General features: G+C 37.5%; 2 non-coding genes across 2 annotated transcripts; both read right to left on the bottom strand.

Moving 5' to 3' along the window:
* Positions 1-15777: 15777 nt before the first annotated feature.
* On the bottom strand, positions 15778-15846 carry LOC113910794. Its single transcript, XR_003516280.1, has one exon. It is a non-coding gene; the product is annotated as a small nucleolar RNA U2-30 (small nucleolar RNA).
* A 197-nt stretch (positions 15847-16043) lies between these two features.
* On the bottom strand, positions 16044-16122 carry LOC113910795. Its single transcript, XR_003516281.1, has one exon. It is a non-coding gene; the product is annotated as a small nucleolar RNA U2-19 (small nucleolar RNA).
* Between the last annotated feature and the right edge of the window lie 9495 nt (positions 16123-25617).

The raw sequence follows: 25617 nt of genomic DNA, 5'->3' as shown, positions 1-25617 counted from the left end.
AAAATTTATCATAGAACACAGTTCTAAAAGGTACCCCAAAAGATCTCGTGTATTTCCGACATATTCCTCCTTTTCCCTTTTGTACCAAAGGAACACAATTTCTCCTTAATAGTCACTCTAGCCAGTGCAGCGCCCTCCTTCTTTGCCTGCTGGTTTACATGCAGTGAGGAACCCCAGGTGGCCAGGCGACAATCTCAACGTCTAGTTTAATGGAATCGTTGATGTGTTTTCTAGTCATTTTTATTTTATTTTGGTTTTTTTATTGACATATAAATCACATATAACATTGTATTAGTTTTAGAGGTATAACATAATGATTTGATATATACTGCAAAATGATTATTTCAATAAGTTTAGTTAACATCCCTCACCACATGTGGTTACAAATTTGTTTTTTCTTATGATGAGAACTTTTAACATTAACTCTCTTCCCAACTTTCAAGTATAAAATACAGTATTGTTACCTGTACTCAAGCCGTGCCTGCATTACATCCTCAGGACTAATTTAACTTATAACTAGAAATTTGTGCCTTTTGACCCCTTCACTGATTTTGCTCCCTACCCCCCAACTCTGGCAACTACTAATTTGCTGTCTATATCTATGAATTTGTTTGTTTGTTTGTTTGTTTTTAGATTCAACATAGAAGTGAGATCATAGAGTATTTGTCTTTCTCTGACTTACTTCACTTACTGTAATGTATTAAAACTCCACCCAAGTTGTAAATGACAGGATTTCCTTTTTAATGGCTGAATTATATTCCACTGTGTGTGTGTGTACACAAACTTCTTTATCCACTCATCTAACAGTGGGCACTTAAGTTGTTTCCATGTCTTACCTATTGTTAGTAATGCTGCTATGAACATGTGGGAGTATGTATCTTTTCTGGATAGTGGTTAAATTTTTTTTGGATAAATATGCAGACATGGAATTGCAGACCATATGATAGTTTCTCTTTTAAAATTTTTGAGGAACATGTTTTTGTTTTTGTTTTGGGTTGTTTAGAACGGTTTTTTTTTTAAGTTTTAATTTTAATTCCAGTTACTTAAGTTACAGTGTTATATTAGTGTAAGGTGTACAATATAGTGATTCAGTAATTCTGTACATTGCTCAGTGCTCATCATAATAAGTCTACTCTTAATCCCCTTCACCTATTTCACCCATCCCCCTACCCACCTCCCCTCTGGTAACCATCAGTTTGTTCTCTAGAGTTAAGAGTCTGTTTTTTGGTTTGTCTCTCTTTTCTCCCCCCTTTGCTTGTTTGTTTTGTTTCTTAAATTCCATATATAAGGGAAATCATATGGTATTGTCTTTCTCTGACTGACTTATTTCACTTAGCATTATGTTGTCTAGCTCCATCCATGTTGTTGCAAATGGTTAAGATTTCACTCTTTTTTATGGCTGAATAATATTCCGTTGTATATATGCACCACATCTTCTTTATCCATTCATCTATGGATGGACACTTGGGCTGCTTCCATGTCTTAGCTATTGTAAACAATGTTGCAATGAACATGTGGGTGTATATATCTTTTTAAATTAGTGTTTTTGTATTCTTTTGGTAAGTACCCAGTAGTGTGATTGCTGAATTGTAGGGGAGTTGTATTTTTAATTCTTCGAGGAACCTCCATACTGTTTTCCACAGTGGCTGCACCAGTTTGCATTCCCACCAACAGTACAAAAGGTTTCCTTTTTCTCCACATCCTTGCCAACACCTGTTGTTTTGTGTTACTGATTTTTGCCATTTTGACATGTGAGGTGATATCTCTTGTAGTTTTGATTTGTGTTTCTCTGATGGTTAAGTGATGATGAGCATCTTTTCATGTGAAAGTTGGCCAGCTGTATGTTTTCTTTGGGAAAATGTCTGTTCATGTCTTCTGCCCATTTTTTAATTAGATTGTTTTTTGGGTGTTGAATTGTGTAAGTTCTTTATAAATTTTGGATTCTAGTCCTTTATCAGATATGTCATTTGCAGATATCTTCTCCCATTCAGTAGGTTGCCTTTTAGTTTTTGTTGATTGTTTCCCACAGTGCAGAAGCTTTTTATTTTAATGTACTCCCAATGGTTTATTTTTGCTTTTGTTTCCCTTGCCTCAGGGAACCTATCTAGAAAAAAGTTGGTACAGCCAGTGTCAAAGATATTACTGCCTGTGTTCTCTTCCAGAATTTTTATGGTTTCAGGTCTCACATTTAGGTCTTTAATCCATTTGGAATTTATTTTTGTATGTGGTGTAAGAAAGTGGTCTAGTTTCTTTCTTTTGCATGTTGCTGTCTAGTTTTCCCAACATCATTTGTTGAAGAGACTCTCTTGTTCCTATTTGATATTCTTTCCTGCTTTGTCAGAGATTAATTGACCATATAATTGTAGGTTTATTGGGGCACCTGTGTGGCTCAGTCGGTTGAGTGGTTGCCTTCAGCTCAGGTCATGATCCTGGGGTCCTGGGATTGAACCCCGCTTCAGGATCCCTGCTCAGCTGGGAGCCTGCTTCTCCCTCTCCCTCTGTCTGTTCCCATGCTTGTGCTCGCTCTCTCTTTCTCTCTCTCAAATAAATAAATAAAATTTATTTTATTTATTTAATTAAAAAAAAAGCACACACACACACACACAAAATAACTGTGGGTTCATTTCTGGGCTTTCTGTTCTGTTCCATTGATCTATATGTCTATTTTTCTACCAGTACTATACTATTTTGATTACTACACCTTTGTAACAATTTGAAGTCTAGAATTGTGATGCCTCCAGCTTTGTTTTTCTTTCTCAAGATTGCTTTGGCTATTCAGGGTCTTTTGTGGTTCCATACAAACTTTAGGATTGTTATAGTTCTGTGAAAAATGCTGTTAGTATTTTGATAGAGATTGCATTAAATGTGTAGATTGCTTTGGGTACTGTGGACATTATGACAATATTTGTTCTTCAGATCCATAAGCTTGGAACGGCTTTCCATTGCTTTGTGTTGTCTTCCATTTCTTTCATCAGCGTTTTATAGTTTTCAGAGTACAGGTCTTTCACCTCTTTGGTTAAGTTTATTCCTTTATATCTTACTATTTTTGGTGCAATTATAATGGGATTATTTTCATAATTTCACTTTCTGCTGGTTCATTATTGCTATATAGGAAAACAACAGATTTCTGTACATTGATTTTGTATCCTGCAACTTTACTGAATTCATTCATTAGTTCTAGCAGTTTTTTGGTGGAGTAGTTTGGGTTTTCTATATATAGCATTATGTCATCTGCAAATAGTGAAAGTTTTACTTCTTCCTTACCAATTTGGATGCCTTTTATTTCTTTTTGTTGTGTTATTGCTGTGGTTAGGATTTCCAGTCCTATATTGAATAAAAGTGGTGAGAGTGGACATCCCTGTCTTGCTCCCAATCTTAGGGGAAAAGCTCTCAGTTCTTCCCCATTGATGATGATGTCAGCTGTGATTTTTCATAAATGGCCTTCATTGGGGCACTTGGGTGGCTGCGCAGTCAGTTAAGCATCTGCCTCTGGCTCAGGTCATGATCCCAAGGTCCTGGGATCAAGCCCCACATTGGGCTGCCTGCTCAGTGGGGAGCCTGCTTCTTCCAATCTCTCTGCCTCTCCCCCTGCTTGTGTGCGCATTCTCTCTCTCTCTCTGTCAAATAAATAAATAAAATCCTTTTTATTTTTATTTTATTTAAAGATTTTATTTACTTATTTGAGAGAGAGAGAATGAGAGATAGAGAGCACGAGAGGGAAGAGGGTCAGAGGGAGAAGCAGACTCCCCGCCGAGCAGGGAACCCAATGTGGGACTCGATCCTGGGACTCCAGGATCATGACGTGAGCTGAAGGCAGTTGCCTAACCAACTGAGCCACCCAGGTGCCCCAATAAAATCCTTTTTAAAAATGGCCTTTATTATATTGGAAGTATGTTTTCTCTAAACCTCCTTTGTTGAGGGTTTTTATCATGAATGGATGTTGTACTTAATCAGAAGCTTTTTCTGCATCTATTGAAATGATCATATGGTTTTTATCCTTTCTCTTATTGATGTAATAATGTATCACATTGATTGATGTGCAAATATTGAACTATCCTTGCATCCCAGGAATAAATCTCACTTGATTGCGGTGAAAGATTTTTTGAATGTATTGTTGGATTTGGTTTGATAGTATTTTGTTAAGCATTTTTGCATCTATGTTCAATGAAGATATTGTCCTGTAGTTCTCTCTCTCTCTCTCTCTTTTTTTTTTGGTGGTGTCTTTTTCTGGTTTTGGAATCAGGGTAATGCTGGCCTCATGGAATGAATTTGGAACTTTTCCTTCCTTTTCTATTTTTTGGAGTAGTTTGAGAAGAATAGGTATTAACTCTTCTTTAAATGTTTGGTAGAATTCACTCGTGAATCCATCTGTTCCTGGACTTTTGTTTGTTTGGAGTTTTTTGGTTACTGATTCAGTTTCGTTGCTGATAATTGGTCTGTTCAAATTTTCTATTTCTTCCTGATTCTGTTTTGGGAAGTTATATGTTTCTAGGAATTTATTCATTTCTTCTAGGTTGTCCAATTTATTGGCATATAGTTTTCCATAATATTTTCTTATAATTGTTTTTATTTCTGTGGTGGTGTTATTTCTTCTCTCTCATTTGTGATTTCATTTATTTCAGTCCTTCGTCTTTTTTTCTTGATAGGTCTGGGTAGAGGTTTATCAATTTTATTGATTTTTTTTAAAAAGTTATTTATTTTAGAGAAAGAGAGAAAGCATGAGTGGATGGGGCAGAGGGAGAGGGAGAGAGAAGCTCAAGCAGACTCTGCGCTGAGTGTGGAGCCTGACACAGGGCTTGATCCCACGACCCCAAGATCACTACCTGAGCTGAAACCGAGAGTCAGACAGATGCCTGGCAAACTGCACCACCTAGGTGCCCCTTTATTGATTTTTTAAAAATTTGTCCTATTGTTTTTTAGTTTCTATATCATTTATTTCTGTTCCAGTCCTTATTGTTTCCTTCCTTCTGCTGGTTTTAGGTTTTATTTGTTGTTCTTTTTAGCTCTTTATGTGTAAAGTTAGTTGTTTATTTGGGATTTTTCCTGCTTCTTGAGGTAGGATGGTATTGCTATAAGCTTTTATCTTAGAACTGCTTTGCTGCATCCCAAGGTTTTTGACCCATTGTATTTTCATTTTTATTTGTTTCCGTGTACTTTTAAATTTCTTCTTTTATTTCTGGTTGACCGATTCATTGTTTAGTAGCATATTATTTAGCCTCCATGTATTTGTGGTCTTCCAGATATTTTCTTGCAGTTGACTTCTAGCCATTGTGGTCAGAAAAGATGCATGATATGACTTCAGTCTTTTTGAATTTGTTGAGGCTTGTTTTGTGAGCTAATATGGGATCTATTCTGGAGAGTGTTCCATGTGGACTTGAAAAGAATGTGTATTCTGATTCAGGTTGGAATGTTCTGTGTACATCTGGTAAGTCTGTCTGGTCCAGTGTGTCATTCAAAGCCATTGTTTCCTTGTTGATTTTCTATTTAGATGATCTGTTCATTGATGTGAGTGGGGTGTTAAAGTCCCCTACTATTATTATATTATTATTGATTAGTTCCTTTATGTTAGTATTAACCATTTTGTGTATTTGGGTATTCCTATTTTGGGTGTATAAATATTTATAATTGTTATATCTTCCTGTTGGTTTGTCATCTTTATTATTATATAGTGTCCTTCTCTGTCTCCTGTTACAGTGTTTGTTTTAAAGTTTAGTTTGTTCAATATAAGTATTGCTACACTGGCTTTCTTTTGACATCCATTTGCATGATAGACGTTTCTCCATTCTGTCACTTTCAATCTGCATGTGTCTTTAGGTCTAAAATAAGTCTTTTGTAGGCAGCATATAGATGGGTCTTGTTTTATCCATTTGTTACCCTATGTCTTTTGATTGGAGCATTTAGTCCATTTATATTCAAAGTAATTATTGATAGATATGTATTTATTGCCATTTTATTACTTGTTTTGTGGTTGTTTCTGAAGATTTTCTCTGATCCTTTCTTATCTTTCTCTCTTCCATGGTTTTCTGGTTTTCTTTAGTGATATATTTGGATTTCTTTCTCTTTATTCTTTGCATATTTATTAGTGGGTTTTGATATATGGTTACCATTAGGTTTGTATATAACCTCTTCTCCATATAGCAGTCTATATTAGTATATAATATATATATAATAATATTAAGTTGAAGGTCATTTAAGTTTGAGCCCATTCTTTATGCCTCCCCACAATTTAGGTATATCATATCATATTTTACATCCTTTTATTTTATGAGTTCCTTGATTGATATTTTACAAAAATACTCATTTTTTACTGCTTTTGTGTTACCTTCATACTGTTACTTTTGGTCTTTTCTTTCCACTCAAAGAGTCCCCTTTAATATTTCTTGCAGGCTGGTTTAGTGGTCACGAACACTTTTAGTTTTTGTTTTTCTAGGGAACTCTTTATCCTTCTGTTCTGAATGATAGCCTTGCTGGATATGGTATTTTTGGCTGCAGATTTTTTTCCAGCACTTTGAGTATATCATTGCCACTCTCTTGTGGCTTGGAAAGTGTCTGCTGAAAAATCTCCTGATAGCCTTATGGGATTTCCCTTGTATGTAACTGTTTTCTTTTGTCTTTCTGCTTTAATGTTTTTTTCTTTATCACTGTATTTTCCATTTTAATTATAACATGTCTTGGGGTGGATCTGCTTTTGTTGATTTTGTTGAGGGTTCTCTGTGCCTCTTGGATCTGGATATTTATTTCCTCTCCCAGATTAGGGCAGTTTTCAGTGATTATTTATTCAAATAAATTTTCTGCCCCCTTTTCTCTCTCTCTCTCCTTCTTCTGGGACTCCTATAATGTGAATGTTATTATGTTTGATAGAGTCACTGAGTTCCCTAAGTCTATTCTCGTTTTGCATCACTCTTTTTTCTTTCTTTTATTCAGCTTGATTACTTTCCATTACTGTTTTCTAGGTCATTAATTAATTCTTCTGCTTCTTTCATCCTATCAAGCATGTTTCTCATTTTGTTTATTGAGCCCTTATCTCTGCTTTGTTATTCCTTATCCTATGTTAAGGGTCTTAGTCATGTCTTCCATCCTTTTCTCAAGTCCAGTGACTGTGTTATGATCATTGCTTTAAATTCTCCATCAGACATGTTACTTATATCTGTTTCACTTAGATCTCTGGCTGTGGCCTTTTCCTGTTCTTTCATTTGGGACAGATTCCTCTGTCTTCTTATTTTGTCTAAGTCTCTGCTTGTTTCTGTGTGTTAGGAAAGTCAGGTACTTCTCCAATTCTTTTTTTTTTTTTAAGATTTTATTTATCGAGAGAGAGAGAGCGTGCGCACGTGTGCATGCACATGGTTGGGGAGGGATAAAGGGAGAGGGAGAAGCCAATTCCCTGCTGAGCAGGGAGTCTGACACGGGGCTTGATCCCAGAACCCTGAGATCATGACCTGAACTGAAGGCAGATCCCCAACTGACTGAGCCACCCAGACGCCCCAATACTTCTCCTATTCTTAAGGGTAACAGCCTTATGAAAAACTGGTTGTGTAGTGCCCTGCCATGTGGTGTCCCCTGTTCCCCAGGGACTGGTGCTTCTGAGAGTGTCTCCAGTGTGTGCTGTGTAGGCTCTGCTATTGTGTCCTGGCCATTTTTTCTTTAAGGCTAGTCATCAGCAGAGGCTGTCTGCCTGTTGTGGGCAGTGATTGGTCCCTGGCCTGAATGTGGCAAGTTATAACTGGGTGTGCTCTTGTCTCCTTGTGAATTGAGACCAGCTGCCAGAACTGAGGCCCTGGAAAACCAGGGTTGGAAGATTGGGTGTAGGCAGGGGTTTGGGCCAGTCTTCTGGGCAAGGGGGCCTGCCTTGCTGTGACTGAGGTAAGCGTGGGTGGGAAAGACAATTCCACCAGAGCCTGGAGGGGACTGGGCTTCGTATAGCAAATTAGGTAGCAAGTGTTGGCGCTCTGCTGGTTCCCACAGATGGCCCTGTGCTTATGCTGAGTGGTGAGGGAGGGAAATGGCACCTGCTAGGTCCTTTGTTCCGGGAGGGATCTCTCTATAACTGCTGCCTCTCTGGCACACATTCCAAGAAGAGCAAATAACCTCGCCATTATGTGCCCTAGGCACTCTTCAGCTTGCTGTTTCCATGTTGTATGTCACAGGCTATTTTCCCTGCCTTCTCCCCAAGAGCAGCCCCAATACCTTGGGGCTTGCCCAGAGCCAAGTATGCTGACCTTTATTTTTTTATTTTATTATTTTTTTTAAACAACTCTTTTTTTTTTAAGATTTTATTTATTTATTTGACAGAGAGAGAGATCACAAGTAGACAGGCAGGGAGGCAGAGGGAGAGGGAGAAGCAGGCTCCCTGCTGAGCACAGAGCCCGATGCGGGGCTCGATCCAAGGACCCTGGGATCATGACCTGAGCTGAAGGCAGACGCTTAACCGACTGAGCCACCCAGGCAGCCCGTATGCTGACCTTTAAAACTCTAGGCTTTAACCACCATTAGTTGCACAAAATTCAGGCCCTCTCACTTTCCAAACCAATTGCTATGGGGAACCATCTCCCCCATGCACTTGCCTGTGCGCTAGTCTGTTTCTGGCCCTTCGCAACCGTGGCTCCCAACCCCATCACAGAAGCCATGATCCATTTTTTCCCAAACTGTGTCCCTGCACTTCCTACCTTCTTCAGTGTGGCCTCTTCTCTACCTTTAGTTGTGGAGTTTGTTCTGCCAGTCTTCAGGTTGATTTCTGGGGTATTTAGGATGATTTGATAGTTATCGAGTTGTATTTGTGGAAAGGTGGCTGCACCAATTTACATATTCATTCCATTGTGGCTGCATCAATTTACATACTCATCAACAGTGCACAAGGGTTCCCATTTCTCCACATTCTCACCAACACTTATCTCTTGTCTTTTTGATAATAGCCATTCTAACACATGTGAGAGGATAGCTCATTGTGGTTTTGATTTGTATTCCCCCGGTGATTAGTGATGTTGAGCACATTTTCATGTGTCTGTTGCCATCTGTTTGTCTTTTTTGGCAAAGTGTCTATTCCTCTGATCATTTTTTAATCAGATTTTTTTTTTTTGCTATCAAGTTGTATGAATTCTTTTTTTAAACAAAAGATTTTATTTATTTATTTGAGAGAGAGAAAGAAAGAGAGATCATGACCAAGGGGGAAGGGTAGAGGGAGAAGCAGACTCTCTGCTGAGCAGGGAGCCCAATGTAGGTAGGACTCGATCCCAGGACCCTGGGATCATGACCTGAGCCAAAGGTAGATGCTTAACCAACTGAGCCACCCAGGTGCCCAAGTTGTATGAATTCTTTATTTATTTTGGAGATTAGCCCTTTAGTAGATATATGATTTGCAAATATCTTCCCTCATTAAGGAGGTTGCCCTTTTATTTTGTTGATAGTTTTTTTTGCTGTGCAAAAGCTTTTTAGTTTGATGTAGTCCCAATTGTTTATTTTTGCTTTTGGTATCAAATAAAAAAAAAATATTTGCAAAGACTGATGTCAAGGAGCTTACCCTTTATATTTTATTCTACAACTTTTATGGTTTCAGATCTTACATTCAAGTCTTTAATCCATTTTGAGTGGATTTTTTTGAATGATAAAAATAGTGGTCCAGTTTCATTCTTTTGCATGGGGTTACCCAGTTTTTCCAGCACCATTTTTGAAGAGACTATCTTTTTCCCACTGAATATTCTTGGATCCTTTCCCATAAGTTGGCTGTATATGCATGGGTTTATTTCTGGGCTCTTTGTTCTGTTCCATTGACCTATGTGTTTGTTTTAATGCTAATACCATACTGTTTTGATTATTATAGCTTTGTAATATAGTTTGAAATCAGGAATTGTGATGCCTGCAGCTTTGTTCTCTTTCTCAAGATTGCTTTGGCTATTTGGGATCTTTTGTGGTTCTATAACAAATTTTAGAATTGTTTGCTTCATTTCTGTGAAAAATGCCATTGGAATTTTGATAGGAATTGCATTGAATCTATAGATTACTTTGGGTAGAATAGACATTCTAACAATATTAATTCTTCCAGTCTGTGAGTATGGGGTAACTTTCCATTTATTTGTGACTTCAATTTATTTCATCAATGTCTTATAGTTTCCATTGTATGGGTCTCTTACCTTCTTAGTTAAATATATTCCTAGGCATTTTATTCTTATGAAGCAATTGTAAGTGGAACTGTATTTTTAATTTCACTTTCAGGTAGTTTGTTATTAGTGTATAGAAACACAATTGATTTTTGTATATTGATTTTGTATCCTGCAACTTTACTGAATTTGTTTATTCTAACAGTTTTTTGGTGAAGTTTTAGGGTTTTCTATATATAGTATGTCATCTGCATATAGAGACAGTTTACTTCTTCCTTTCTGATTTGGATGCCCTTTATTACTTTGTCTTGCCTAATTCCTCTAGCTAGGACTCCTGGTACTATTTTTTTTAAAGATTTTATTTATTTATTTATTTATTTATTTATTTATTTATTTATTTATTTGAGAGAGAGAGATGAGCAAGAACAGGGGAGGAGCAGAGGAAGAGGGAGTCAGGGCTGAGCCCAAGGCGGGACTCAATTCCATGACCCAGGGATCAGTGACCCAGCCAAAACCAATAGTTGGATGCTCAACTGACTGGGCCACTCAGACGCCCCCTCCCAGTACTATTTTATTATTTTTATTTTTACTTATTTATTTTTAAAGACTTTATTTATTTGAGAGAGAGAGAGTATGAGCAGGGGGAGGGTTGGAGGGAGAAGCGGACTCTCAGCTGAGCAGGGAGCCCAACACAGGGCTCGATCCTAGGACCTGGGATCATGACCTGAGCTGAAGGCAGACGCTTAACCAACTGATCCACCCAGGTGTCCCTCTAGTACTATTTTAAATGAAAGTGATGAGAATAGACATCCTTGTCTTGTTTCTGATCTTAGAGGAAAAGCTTTCAGTTTTTCATAATTGAGTATGATGTTAAACATGGGTTCATTGTATATTGCCTTTATTATGTTGAGATATGTTCCCTCTATACCCTCTCTGTTGAAAGTTTTTATAAAGAATGGATGTTTATTTTGTCAAATGCTTTTTCTGCAATCTATTAAGATGATTATATGATTTTTATTCCTAATTTTGTGTATGTTCTGTATCATCTTGATTGTTATTGATGGTGAACCATCCTCGCATCCCAGGAATAAATCCCACTTTGTAGTGTATGAACCTTTTAATGTATTGTTGAATTCAGTTTGCTAATATTTTGTTGAGGAGCTTTGTGTCTATGTTCATAAGGATATTGGCCTGTGATTTCCTTTTCTTGTAATGCCTTTATCTGGTTTTGATATTTAATGCTGGCCTCATAAAATAAGTTTGGAAGTGTTCCCTCCTCTTCACTTTTTTGGAAGTGTTTGAGAAGCATTGGTATTAATTCTTCAAACATTTTGTTGAATTCACCAGGGAGGCCATCTGGACTTTTGTTTGTTGGTTTACTGATTCAGTCTCCTTACTAGTAATTAGTCTGTTCAGATTTTCTATTAACTTCATGATTCAGTTTTTGTAGGTTGTATGTTTGTAGGAATGTATCAGTTTTTTCTACATTATCCAGTTTGTTGGCATATAATTGTTCATAGTAGTGTCCTATGATTCTTTGTATTTCTCTTGTATCTGTTGTAATGTCTCTTTCTGATTTTATTTGTATTTTCTCTCTTTTTTTCCCTTGGTGACTCTAACTAAATGTTTATCTTTTCAAAAACCAGCTCTTGGTTTCATTGATCTTTTCTATTATCCTTTTAGTCTTTGCTTCATTTATTTCTGCTCTGATATTTGTTATTTCCTTCCTTCTACTAACTTTGGTCTTAGTTTGTTCTGTTTCTAGTTTCTTTAGGTGTAAAGTTAGGTTGTTTATTTGAGGTTTTTCTTATTTCTTTTTTCATTGTTGTTGTTTCTTTGTTTTGTTTTGTTTTTGATTGGTTGCACAAAAAAAACTTTATTTGCAGCAAATAAGGAGACCACAGGGAATGGCTTCTAAAGCCATGATTTGAGGTCTTTCTTATTCTTAATGTAGGTGTTTATCACTATGAACTTCCCTCTAAGAACTATTTTTGCTGGTATGTTATATTCCCATTTTCATTTGAGTTCTATTTTTATTTCTTTTACCTATTCGTTGTAGCATGTTGTTTAATCTCCACATTTGTCAATTTTCCGGTTTTCTTCTTGTAATTCTTTTTTAGTTTCATACCCTTGTGGTTGGGAAAAAATGCTTGATATGATTTCAATCCTCTTTAAAATTTTTTTGAGAGAGAGAGAGTGCATGTGTGAGTAGGGGCAGAGGGAGAGAATCTTTTTTTTTTTTAATTATTTATTTATTTATTTATTTCAGAGAGAGAGAGAGAATGAGAGATAGAAAGCACGAGAGGGAAGAGGGTCAGAGGGAGAAGCAGACTCCCTGCCAAGCAGGGAGCCTGATGTGGGACTCGATCCCAGGACTCCAGGATCATGACCTGAGCCGAAGGCAGTCGCTTAACCAACTGAGCCACCCAGGCGCCAGAGGGAGAGAATCTTAAGCAGTGCTGAGCATGGAGCCTGACACAGGGCTCAATCTCACAACCCTGAGATCATGACCTGAGCCAAAATCACGAGTCAGACGCTTAACTGACTGAATCACCCAGGCGCCCTTCAGTCTTCTTAAATTTATTGAGGCTTATTTTGTGGCCTAACATATGATCTATTCTGGAGATTGTTCCATGTGTGCTTGAGAAAAATATGTATTCTGCTGCTTTTGGATGGAATGGTCTGTAAATGTCTGTTAAGTCCACCTGGTTTAACATGTTAAGTCCAATATTTCTTTATTGATTTTCTGTCTGGATGATCTACCCAATGATGACAATGAGGTATTGAAGTCCCCTACTATTATTGTATTGCTGTCTATTTCTCCCTTTAGGTCTATTAATATTTGCTTTGTATATTTAGGTGCTTCTAGGTTGGGTACCTGTAAATTTACAAATGTTATATAATCTTATTGGACTGACCCCTTTATCATTATATAATGAACTTCTTTGTCTCTTGTTACAGGTTTGTCTTAAAGTCTGTTTTTTCTTATTTAAGTATAGCTACTTCAGCTTTCATTTGCTTTCCATTTGCATGAACCATCTTTTCCCATTCCTTCTCTTTAGTCTGTGTGTGTCCTTACAGTTGAAGTGAGTCCCTTATAGGCAGCATATCGTTGGGTCATACACTTTTTTTTTAAATCTATTCAACTACCTCTGTCTTTTGTTTGGAGAATTTAGTCCATTTATATTTTTTAAAGATTTATTAGAGAAAGAGAGAGCATGGAGGGAGGAGGGGCAGAGGGAGAGGGAGAGAGAGAATCTCAAGCAGGCTTCCCGCTGAGCACAGAGCCCAATGCAGGGCTCAATCTCATGACCCCGAGATCATAACCTGAGCCAAAGCCAGGAGTCACGCACTTTTTTTTTTTTTAAGATTTTATTTATTTATTTGACAGAGAGAGACACAGTGAGAGAGAGAACACAAGCAGGGAAAGTGGGAGAGGGAGAAGCAGGCTTCCCACTGAGCAGGGAGCCTGATGTGGGACTCCATCACAGGACCCTGGGATAATGACCTGAGCCGAAGACAGACACTTACCGACTGAGCCACCCAGCTGCCCCAAGGTCGGACACTTAACCAACTGAGCCACTCAGGCACCCCTAGTCCATTTACATTTAAAGTAATTATTGATAGGTATGGGCTTACTGCCATTTTGTTCATCATTTTCTAATTCTTTGTTCCTTCCTTTTTCTTTTGCTCTCTTCCTTTGTGATTGGGTAATTTTCTATAGTGGTGTACTTAGATTCCTTTATCTTTGTCTTTCATGTATGTAGTATAGGTTTTACTTTGTGGTTACAATAGGCTTACATAAAACATCTTATATTTGTAACAGTCTATTTTAAGTTGTTAACAACTTAAGTCCAGACTCATTCTAAAGCTCTGCATTTTTACTGCCCCCATTTTATGTTTTTGATTTAACAATTTACATCTTTTTATCTGTGTATCCATTAACAAATTATTGTAGTTATAGCTATTTTTACTACTTTTGTCTTTTAATCTTCATACTAGATTTATAAGTGATTAACCTACCAACATTAGATTATTCTGAGTTTAACTATATATTTACCTTTACCAGTGAAATTTATACTATCATATGTTTTCCTATTACTAATTAGTCTCCTTTCAGCTTAAAGAAATTCCTTTAACATGTCTTGTAAACTCAGTGTCGTGGTGCTAAACTCCAGTTTTTTCTTGTCTGGAAAACTCCTTTTTTAAAGATTATTTATTTATTTACTTAGTTGAGAGAGAGAAAGAGAATGTATATTATGATACTCCTTTCTGACCCACAAGGTTTTTGTTGAAAAAATTTGATAGTCTTCTTTTTTTTTAAGATTTATTTATTTTAGAGAGAGAGCATGAGGGAGAGGGGTAGATAGAGAGAGAGAGAGAATCTCAAGCAGAGTCCACACTGAGCACAGAACCTGACTCAGGGCTTGATTTCACAACCCTGAGATCATGACCTGAACTGAAACCAAGAGTCAGACACTTAACTGACTGTACCACCCAGGTGCCACTTGTTCATAGTTTTATGGGGGTTTCCTTATACATAACAAGTTGTCTTTCTCTTGCTGTTTGTATTCTCTCCTTGTCTTTAACTTTTAATAACTTAAATTATAGTTTGTCTTAGTGTGGGTCTCTTTGGATTCATCTTCTTTGGAACTTCCTGGATCTGGATGTCTGTTTCTTTCCTAGGTTAGGGACATTTTCAGCCATTATTTCTTTAAAAAAATTTCTGCCCCTTTTTCTCTTTCTTCTCCTTCTGGGACCCTTAAATGTGAATATTGGGCCTCCTGATGTTGTCCTATTAATCCCTTAAGCTGTCTTTATTCTTTTTCTTTTTTTCTTTTTGCTTCTCTTATTGGATGAATTCTACTGCCCTGTCTTAAGAGTTTGCTGATTTTTCTTCCACTTCATCTGCTATTAAAAACACCTATTGAGTTTTTCAGCTCAATTATTGAATTCTTCAGCTCTGTGATTTCTGTTTGGTTATTTTCTTATATTTTCTGTCTCTGATGAAATTCTCACTTTGTTCATGCATTGTTTTCCTGACCTCAGCAAGCATCTTTATGACCATTTTTTTTAACTTTTTGTCAGGCAAATCACTTATCTCTCTCTCATTAAGGTCTTTTTCTGAGGTTTTTTTCTTGTTCTTAACATGTTCCTCCATTCAGTTTTCTTGACTTTGTTGATTTGCATTAGATAAAACAACGACCTTTCTCATTCTTGAAGGAGTGGTCTCATTTAGATGATGAACCTTATTATTCAATCCTGAGCTCCTTGTGCTTTTTTCTCAAAGCTTTGTGATTGTCCAAGTGATCGTTTTTTTTTAAAGATTTTATTTATTTATTTGACAGAGAGAGACACAGCGAGAGAAGGAACACGAGCAGCAGGGGTGGGAGAAGGAGAAGCAGGCTTCCGCCAACCAGGGAGCCCGATGAGGGGTTCAATCCCAGGATCCTGGGATCATGACCTGAGCCAAAGGCAGACACTTATCGACTGAGCCACCCAGGCGCGCCTGTCCAAGTGATCTTTTATGTTCTTAGTGGCTCCAAGTACTTAAGGATGTGCCAATATTTGTCAGTGTCCCAAAGGGGAGGCTCTCAGTCAGCACTAAATGCAGACTAATTAGAAGCCAGACCCTCAGGGAACATCTTTTTTTTTCCCTTTCTTTCTTTTTAAAAATACTTCATTCTGATCTCAGATCAAGTGTAGAAACCCTCATAATTATAAAAGTCTGTGGTAAAACTTTTAATCATTGATCAGAACTGATTAGTTTTTCATACACACACATCACCCCTGCCATATCTCATTCATCCATCAACAAGTTCTCAGTTATTCATGGTCACCTTTATAAACACACACACACACACACACACACACACACATACACATGCACGCATATGCACACACATTCCTAATTCTAGACATAAGCCCTTATTGTTTTAAATTACTTTTGCTTCTCAGAACTACAAAGATCATGCATCAGGTAGACTGGAAGGCCTCTGATGCTCATATTTGGATATTTTCATCATTGATCCACTTCCTTTTAATGCAGGTAAATATACTTCCTTCAGGGGCAGACGAGGAGATGTGTATTTCTGTCTGCTGCCGCTGCACATCAAGCCCTGGGGGGATAGGTAGTTAAGAACTGTTTGTTTGGGCACCTGGGTGGCTCAGTCGGTTAAGCATCTGCCTTCGGCTCAGGTTATGATCCCAGGGTCCTGGGATTGAGTCCTGCATCAGGCTCTCTGCTCCTTGGGGAGCCTACTTCTCCCTCTCCCTCTGCTTGTGTTCTCTCTTTCTCTCCCCCTGACCCTCTGACAAATAAATAAATTTAAAACCTTAAAAAAAATAAAATAAAACTGTTTATTTGCTACCATCCCACTGGATCCATGAACACAAGCCCCACTGGCCACCAGTGCCAAGTTCTCAAGAGATGTGTCCTCTGGGTGGCAGCCACAAAAACCGGGGTGGCAGACATGTGTATAAGCTCCTTTCTCAAAGACACTAGCAATCTGGAGCAGGGCAAAGGGAAAGCACAAAGATGGTGCCTGCTGGCCTTCCTGGTTTCTGGACAGGATGGCAGTTTGCCCCTCAGGCCACAGCTATTAAAATAAGCTAATAGACCTCATCATGTTTCAGTCTGCTGCCTCTGTGCTGTGCAGTGGAGGGATACCTGGTTAAGAACTGTTTTTCTATTTGTTACAGTCCTATGGTACTCACAAATGTAAGCCCCATTTAGGGGCTTCCTCTGGGCAGCAGCTACAAAAACTGGGGCATCAGACATGTGGACAAGCTCCTTTCTGGGAGATACTGATGACCTGGAGTGAGGCAAAGGGAGAACAGGAAGCTAGATGCACCTACCAGCCTCCAATTTCTGGACAGTATTAAATTAGAAGCCTGCTCCTCAAGCCAAAGCTTTTAAGGTAAGCAAATAGCTTCTTTCATGGAAAGAATGGGCTTGTTTCAGTCTGCTGCCTCTGTGCTGGGCCCTGTGGGTAAGCCATGGTGAGTCCCCAGAAATCTTTTAAGAACTATTAGTTCACCAAAGACCGTGGATCTTGTAAGTCCCGTTGGCTTTCAAATGTAGATGCTTTGGGAGTCCATTTCTCAGGTGGAAGTCTTAAGAGTTGTGGTACCAGCCATGGGGTCCAAACCCTTCACTCCTCAGAGAGAAGCTGTGAGTTGTGAGTTCCCTCCCAGTTGTGTGTCGCTGTGCCAGGGTTGAGGTTTATGGTGAGATTGTGTGTGAGGTTTTCCTACTCATTTCAGTGTGGGTTTTTTCTCATTTTCCTGATACGTAAGAGTCACTCAGCTAGTTTCTGGATGTCTTTCAGAGGGAATTGTCCTTTACGTAGCTGAACATTCACTGTGTCTGTGAAGGAGGTGAGTTCAGGATTCTCTTATGTCACCATCTTGAACCAGAAAAACATTTTGTAGATTCTTATCAGAAATTCTGTGTCAACAGTGTTTTTGATGGCACAGATAATACTATTATGTGGGAAAACGTGTCTATCAATGATTGAGTTGAGAAATGATTCGGGAATGTTGGATTCAATGAAGAGTTTTAAGAATACCTTAACCAATTTATTTCATTCATATTTTCCTCATAATGTTTGCACAAGAATTATATTTAACAGTCTATATCTAATTGAGTATAAATGGCTGTTTTGCTAGGTATGAAATTGAGTTTCCAAGTGATTAGAAAGTGTGTGTTATAGTTTTTAATTGGCCTTCTTGTTTCTTTTTTTGTGGTACGTAAACTAATGACATGTCTTACAGTGGATGTATCTTAAGATTTGATGAAATATGGTGCATACCTTAAACGTGTTCATAAATTATTTCATTTGATCCTTATATTAATACTGGGAGATAAGATGGGCATTATTATTTCCATAAGGCAAGTGAAACTCAGGTAATTTCATTTTCTTATAGGTGAGGCTGTGTTAATGTTTTATAGACTTTTGAACTTAACCTAATAATATGGTTCCATAATTTGTTTTTTTATAATGTTAAACCACAAATTTACAGCATTTTTACTGTTGCATAGATCATGTAACATAATGACACTTTTTTGAAAGTGTGATGTTATAAATGAAAGAGGACTGGTGGTTAAGCATAAGGAGATTTATGTGTGGAGTTAGGGAATACTCAGATATGACAGAAATTCCTGGAAAGGAAACAAAGGAACAAACTTATGAGAAATGTGGTGGTGTGGAAAATATGTCTAATTTAACTGCAATGAATTTATGGCATTTACTATCATGTTATAGCTAACAATATATGTCTTGTTGTTTAGACTTTCAAAGGTGGCTCATTTTCGCCTAGGTACTATGCCTTCACATTATATAGCTGATTGTAGCTCCTGCTTGGTAGTCAGGTTCTTGCTTCCAAGCAAAAGAAACCAACTGTGGAAGGATCGATCGTTAGTTTACAAAATCAGTGAGAAGGCTGGAGAACCAACCAGGCTCAGAAAATGAGAGAGCCAAGAGGGTCTAGGCAGCCCAGAACAGCTAGCTGCCCAGAGTCTGGGCCAACCAGTATTTTGGTCTTTTAGTTTCCTCCTGTCAAGATTCATACACTGTTGAATTTCCAAATTCAGATCCTGGGCAGCCAGAAAAACTACATGTACACTTGATTATTAAGGATTATGCTGTATATATTTTGTCTAAATGTTATTGAATAGAACATTTAAAATGTACTTTTAATAAGGCCATTTTTAGCTATAAGGAATTGTTTTATTATTACTTTTCTTTTAAAGAGTCCTATTGAGTCCTAGAAAACCTGAAAAACGTTCCCAGAACTACAGTGTTTATCCTGCTGTGGGCATGGCCATTTTATTAATTCCTTCCTTGCTGAAAGTTAAAATATACAGAGGTATTTCTCCCCCCCTCCGGCCTCTACTCCAAAACTAAACCAGTTTTATTGTGAAATATAATATGATTCACCTTATTTGCTGGAATTCGCTTATAAAACCATGTATGGCTATGGGTGGCAGAGTCATGTTTAGGCATTCCTTGGTTATACCATTCTCCAGTGTCACTTGACTTCCATCTCTGAATTCAGTCTTTAAGTAGCTAACATAGTTTATCTACATATTTATTTATATATTGCTTACTGCAAAGGTAATAAATGATTATTTTAAAATCTGTAACATTACAGAAACACAGAACAAAGAGTGATCAGTCCCCATAATCCTACCCTCAGGGATAATTACTACTAACATTTTGGTAGATCTTAATCCAGACTGCCTGGGCTCATTTCCAGCTTCTCCATTTCTCTGGCCACCCTGGACAAGTTATTGGTCCTCACACTGCCTCAGTTTCCTCAATTTAGAGTAATATTACTGGTTCATAAGGTTTCACAAGGGTTTAATAAGAAGCGTTCAGCAGGGTTATTAGCATATAGTAAGTACTTGATAAATGCTAATTTGTGTACATGTGTTAGTAAAGATAGACTAGATTATATTGCAATAACAAACAATCCACCCAAATCTCAGTGGCTTAACATAACAAAAATTTATTTCTTGCTAATGCTGTATATCTTACAGAGATTGGCAGGGCATTTTCTCCATGCAGTCACTCACGGGCCCATGGTAATGGAGATTTTACCCTGTTGTGGTCACACTCTGCAATACATGGTGCTTTTAGTCACCACAGCAATGAAAAGAGACTATAAAATCACACGTGGACTTTTTTACTGCCTCAGCCCATAATTGACATACTCCACTTCCACTTATAATTTACTAGTCAGAACTCATGATCATAGCCCTGCCCTGCTACAGGTAAGCTGTGAACATGTGGAATGTGGAGTGCAGAATATTTGGTGAGTGCTACTACCTCTGTCAAGTCCACCTTTTTCCCTCTAGTATAGTAGATTATCCAAACTGTGTTACAGTTTTTATGTTTTTTTTTTTTAAGCTTAATGTATCATGGACATCTCCCCATATCAATACATATTAATTCATTCATTGACTATTTTCTTTAAAGATTTTATTTATTTGAGAGAGAGAGAGAGAGCATGGGGGGGGGCTCAGAGGGACTAGCAGACTCCCCACTAAGCAGGGAGCCCAAGGCAGGACTCTATCCTTGGGACTCTGGGATCATGACCTGGGCCAAAGGCAGATGCTTAACTGGCTGAGCCAGCCAGGAGCCTTCTTTTTTTTTTTTTTTTTAAGATTTTATTTATTTATTTGATAGAGACAGCGAGAGAGGGAACACTAGCAGGGGGAGTGGGAGAGGGAGAAGCAGGCTTCCCGTGGAGCAGGGAGCCCAACGCCGGGCTTGATCCCAGGACCCTGGGATCATGACCTGAGCCAAAGGCAGACGCTTAACGACTGAGCCACCCAGGCTCCCCCACCCAGGAGCCTTCTTGTGAATATTTTTACAGGGAGAGCATCCCAAGAAAAGAAAACTATTAGTTGACTTGGTGATGTGAACATGAAGATGCATTTTCCTATTTTTGTGTATGTTTAAAAGTTTCCATGAAAAATTAAAAATGAAAATTAAAACTGGTTGTAAAACTGACATCCAGATTTTATATCAGCATTTTGGAAAAGAAAAATCATGTAAAGAATTTAATAAGTACTCTCAATTTCTTAAAAAAAAAGGTTTTACCAATTTACCTCCTCAGAAACACTGTTTTAACTTGTTTCTCTACATCCTCACTGACTAGCTCCTATACAATACAGCACTTGATTACAGATTGTTTTGTTCATCACTACATAATTGCATTGTGTATGTTAGTCTTATCTTTCCAATTATTTGTTAAACTTTTAATTGTATCTTACTTTTTATCCCTCTTATCATTACATTTAAAGTGATTAAACATATACATTTCTTATAAAAATTACCAATTGAGAAGTAAAACTTAGTGATGACTTTAATTTAAATATAACTTCAATTGCTAATAATTCTCATAGCATTTTGCTATGTTGAGAATGAAAAAAATTAATAAATAAGCTGCACAAAATATATCCACAAGCAATTTAAAAGTTTTGAGTATTAGAGAACCAGTTTAAAAATACTTTATTTTTTTCAAGTAATTGGCTAGATGTGAAGTACAATTTAAATAGAGACCTTTCTTAGTCACATACTTATCATGATTCTTCCACTAAAAAATTTGTTTTTTCAGTGATTTACTTTCTGTTGCCATACAACTAAGCTACATTGCACAAACATTTTGAGTAAATTCTGTCAGTTTTTCCTTAAGATGACAGGGAGTCTCCACAATTAGATGATTGTGATTGAAGCAAAAAATGAAATCAGCCTTGTTCAGCCCAAAGAGCTTACTGAACTCTAAAAGTTATTTGGCTAGATTGTGGGGTAACGCCCAGACACCAATGAGGAGTGTCTCTGAAAGATCACTCACTTAGAACCACCCTGCATTTAGAAGAAGTGGTGACAGGCTGGTCAAGGAAAACTCTTGTTACAGACAAATTTGTCAGTTAGTCACACAACTAGAACATAATGTTTAGAAGAAAATATATGACAATGTTGGAAAGCTATGTTGGAAGAGCTGTGGCCAAAGAAAAGAGAATTACAAATTGCACTTCCATGACACAGATAACTTGGAAATATGGTGCATAAAAATGTTTTGTTTTCATAATTTAGTTCACCCTAGTTATGATTCTGGTTATATGAGGCAAAATCTCTATTTTGAGAATACATTACCTCAGGAAGGAAGAATTACTGCATGATGCTGACATTAAGTTAGAAATATTTTTAGGATTTTAGGATTCAGAATGATTAATTTTTCAGTATCAGACTATCTAAATCATAGGCCTTATCTAATCATAAAAACAATTTTGGAATAGTGGCCATACCTTAGTGTCAAACACAGAAAACATGGCATCATAATTCACAGGTCACCAAACTACTTTGAGACTGTAAACAGTAATTTTGATCTGTGAACCTTAATTTCCTCATCTCAAAAAAATGGAGATGGAGATTGTTTTCCTTCTCCATTTTACTGATATGTTTTGGGCATACCAAATTCATGAGCCTAGTTCTTCTCAGCAAAAACTTGAGCAAAGGGAAAAATAATAGTAATAGAACCATTCATGGTGCCTTGAAAATAATGTTTCCTGTTTTAATTGCTAATCCTCCTCTGAAGGGAGGATTTCCTTAGATTTCAACCTGAGGACTGAAGGTACCTTACACTGTTCTGTTGTGGTCACACTCTGCAATACACTGTTCTGTCCTATCACAGATTCTTTGCTCGATCATCATTTATTCATTCAGTCTTTTAGTGAGTTGGTTATTCACCAGCTAGGGTCAATCCAGCTAGGGACTGGAGATACAAAGAAGGACAAGAGAGTTCCAGTCCCCAAGGGAGACCAACATTATACAAGTATTAACAAATGCACTGAGTTTATGCAAAAGTAGTACAGGATGCTATGGGAGCTTCCAGCAGGGGACTGGGTGATGTATTTTGGGGATCAGAATGGGTTTTAGAGATATCAAAGCTAAAACAAGAAAAATGAGGAGTTGGCTAAGCAAAGAGTATAAGGGAAAGTGATTTAGGCAGAGAGACTAGCGCTGATTGATTTTGAGGTACTGAAAGGAAAGCCAACATGGCTACAGTGTAGAGAGACAAAATCCAGATCTCAGAGGCCTTATTAAGGGCTTGGTCTTTATTCTGAGAGTGATGGAAAGCCATTGAAATTTTTTGTTTGTTTCTTGTTTTATATGTTTAAGCAGGGAAGTGACATAATCACTTGCACTTTTAAAAGATAATTTTAGGCACTATCTGCAGAATGGAGGAGAGGATGGCGCACAAGTAATGTATGTGGGGAAAGAGGAGACAATTGGAGGAAACAAATTACGGGGTTGGCAAAGAAGAGGAGGAAAAAGTGAACTGATTCAAGAGATATTTAAGAGACAGAATCAATAGGATTTGATTGTGAGGGAAAGATGAATCAAAGATGACTTCCAGATTTCTGGCTTAAGGAAATGGGTGGATGCCATTTATTTAAATAAGGAATACTGGAGGAAGAGGAAGTTTGGGAAGGAGAATCATGAATCATAGTTGACTGGCACATAGCCTACACAATAAGCCATTTAGAATATAAAAATCTCAGGGTATAGATTACACATAGATGTGCAAATACAGGTTCTCATCAAAATCAGGCTTATAACTTGATCCCTAAGTCTTGCTTTTTAAATTCTGGATGATATTTATACCCTTTCAGTGGTCTTTTACTTTCCTACTCTTGGGCATTTCAGATCTTTTTAGGCGAGGTCTTGAGTGTTATCCTGGTGTTCCAGCTTTAAATTGCACAGCTTGAAGCCTCCTCTTTCTTCTTTTTTTTCCTTTTTCTTTTTCTCCTCTTCTTCTAGATTGTAAAACCATAACTTCTTTTCTTTAATCCTTTGATCTCTCATGTAAGATCTGATTTCATCTGAAGATCATTCCCATAGCTTGAATTTTCTTCATTTCTTATACTTTATTTTTCTTCATTGGGTTCTAATAACTCAATAACTTCCTTTCCTCTGGCTATTAATCTTCCTTGTGTTGTATCAATTTCAAAAGTGGAACAAAAAAAGGAGAAAACATATTATGAAGGAAGAAGCATATTTTATCACAAGCTATTATTGCCAAATGTTGCTGGGGGACACCTGTTTCACAGTGATGAAGCAGGTTTGAACTGAATGTCTACAAATGTTTTTCAATCTTCACAAAAGATAGAGCTAAAAATAAGAATATAGAAAAACTGAAAATAAAGGAGTAGAAAATATATATCAGGTAAATACTAAGCAAAATAAAGCTAGTATAAATCTATTGATACCAGAAAATGCAAGATTTGAAAGCAAAAAACATTACTAAAGAGGGTCACTTAGATAGAAGAAAAGGATCAAATCACCAGGAACAACAAGGAGTTAGAGACAAATACCACAATCGTAATGAGAGATTTCACCACCTATGTCTCAGTGATGCATCAAGCGCACAAAAGAGCAAAATTGACAAGATTATAGAAAATCTGAACAAAACAAATTAATATGTTTGTTTCAATGGACACATATAGACCATTCCACCCAAAACCCGCAGAATATATATTCTTTCGAGTGGAATAGTTTTGATAATATTTGTGACCCTATAGGGGCGCCTGGGTGGCTCAGTTGGTTAAGCTGCTGCCTTGGGCTCGGGTCATGATCCCAGGGTCCTGGGATCAAGCCCTGCATTGGGCTCCCTGCTCAGCAGGGAGTCTGCTTCCTCTCCCTCTCCCTCTGCCCCTACACCCTCCCGTGCGTATGCTCTCTCTCAGATAAATAAATAAAATCTTTAAAAAATAAAAACAAAACCACAATGTTCTATACTTAAAAAAATATATCTGTGACCGTATATTGGGCTATAAAGGAAGTCTGAACAAATTTCAAAGGAATGATATCATACATATTGCATTCTTTGATCACAATGGGATAAAATAAAAAATCTCTACTGAAAAAATAATTATAAAAACTTCATATGTTTCGAGACTAAGGAACATACTCATAATCAGAAAATAATGGAAATTTGAAGATCTTTAAACTGAAGCATAAAAATATTGCTTATTAAAAAATGATGCAGATCACTGCTTCTAGACATGATGGAGTAACTGATATTGGGCTTGGCCTCATGCCATCAACAGCCATAAAGTATCAAAATATATGAAGAAGTTGTTTTCAGGCAGTGGATGATACACAGTATGGGGAAACGATCCTTAAGATAAAGGAAACATATAAGGTGACCTTTATATTTGCCTTGCTGTTCTAAATGGGGGCACTTTCTGGTGTGTGGGGTGGGAAGGTGAGCCCAAATGCAGAGCAGCAATATTGCTAAATAAAAGAGGCAGAGATCAGAGTTTGAGCTGCTGAGATGGCTGCAATTTGTGGGTCATTATACCCCAGATGGTTGAGCTGTGAGGGAGGGAATCTCAAAGGTCTGTGAGAAGGTTATCTTCAGGAGTATGGCTAAGTGTTTGGCTGCACATACACAAGGTGAGACCACGTGAGGCCTACCAGTAGTGACTGAAAACAACACGAATGCCAGTGCTGGAAGATTGTGGAATTTCAATCTGTTCACACTAGAGAGATCTTATTGAGTACCTTGGGCATTGGCCCTGTACTATAGACCAAACCAGAATAGGATCAAGGTGAATCACTGTAATCTACAGCCTGCCTGAACAAAACTCAACACTCTTTAAACAAAGACAGTATAATACAGTTCCTCACAGTGTAGCAGGCAAAATTGTTTTACACAAGGAAGAAATTACTAGACAAGCAACTCAAGAAGAGGGGAAACTAGTGACCATTAATCAGGAGACAAAATAGTAGAAACAAAGATGATCCCGGATGTTAGAATAAATAGATGTGGACTTTAAAGCAGTTATTATAAATATGTTCAAGGATTTAAAGAAAAAGGTGGAATTTTCCTTTAAAAGTGTGAGTGAACAGATGGGGAATCTCAGCAGAAAAATGGAAACTAGAAACACAGAGCTAAATGGAAATTCTATAACTGAAAAACTACTGCTAACCAGAGCTTAGAGGAAAAC

The sequence above is a fragment of the Zalophus californianus genome, chromosome 6 (assembly GCF_009762305.2).
Source record: "Zalophus californianus isolate mZalCal1 chromosome 6, mZalCal1.pri.v2, whole genome shotgun sequence".
In the NCBI taxonomy this organism is placed as follows: Eukaryota; Metazoa; Chordata; class Mammalia; order Carnivora; family Otariidae; genus Zalophus; species Zalophus californianus.
This window is presented reverse-complemented; position numbering and strand designations above follow the sequence as displayed.